Below are 688 nucleotides of genomic sequence, written 5' to 3'. Positions count from 1 at the left end.
CATAGATATTGTGCAAACTTCTTCATGTTTTCCAAACTAAAAACCTGGACCCAAGTCCTTGACTTTTTCAAACTCCATTTTCATAATACTTCTTTCAAATCAATCTCAATCATACTTTGACTTCACTTTCATAATCACAATCAATTAACTTCACTCATTCACTTGTTTTGGCTTTGTCCATTGTTAATCTTTTCATGCATTAGCCATAGGTTTCAATTATCATTGCGGTTGATGTAAATCTTGCCTATCCTTAGTGAGTCGACAGTAAGACTTCCGTACTAAAAACAGGGTTAACCCCTCCAGTACGTCGAAGCTATCCTCGCATGGTGGATGTTGGTCTTGGTCGAGTTTTCTCCCATTGATAATGAAAAGCCTCAGTGCTATTGTTTAAAATTGAATCCACCAACCTTTTGGAAATCTTTTAGCCGAACTACGGCGTTTTGATCCTTACCTTTGATGGAAGGTACGTAGGCAGCGGGTTCATCCGTTCAAACCCAATAATAAATTGTATATTCTTTTCTCACCATCCCAATCATGTTTGCACAATACTTATGTCATAACAAATAACAATTTAGTACAACAAGTGTGAAAAGGGCTCCCTAGGAGTACCTAGGACGTAGTGGGTGCCTAACACCTTCCCATTGCGTAATTTACCCCTTACCCAGACTCTCTGATCTTTTATTAGTTT

This window comes from Lathyrus oleraceus, chromosome 7, assembly GCF_024323335.1.
Source record: "Lathyrus oleraceus cultivar Zhongwan6 chromosome 7, CAAS_Psat_ZW6_1.0, whole genome shotgun sequence".
NCBI lineage: Eukaryota > Viridiplantae > Streptophyta > Magnoliopsida > Fabales > Fabaceae > Lathyrus > Lathyrus oleraceus.
The sequence above is the reverse complement of the archived record's forward strand: the minus strand, read 5'-3'. Positions refer to the sequence as shown.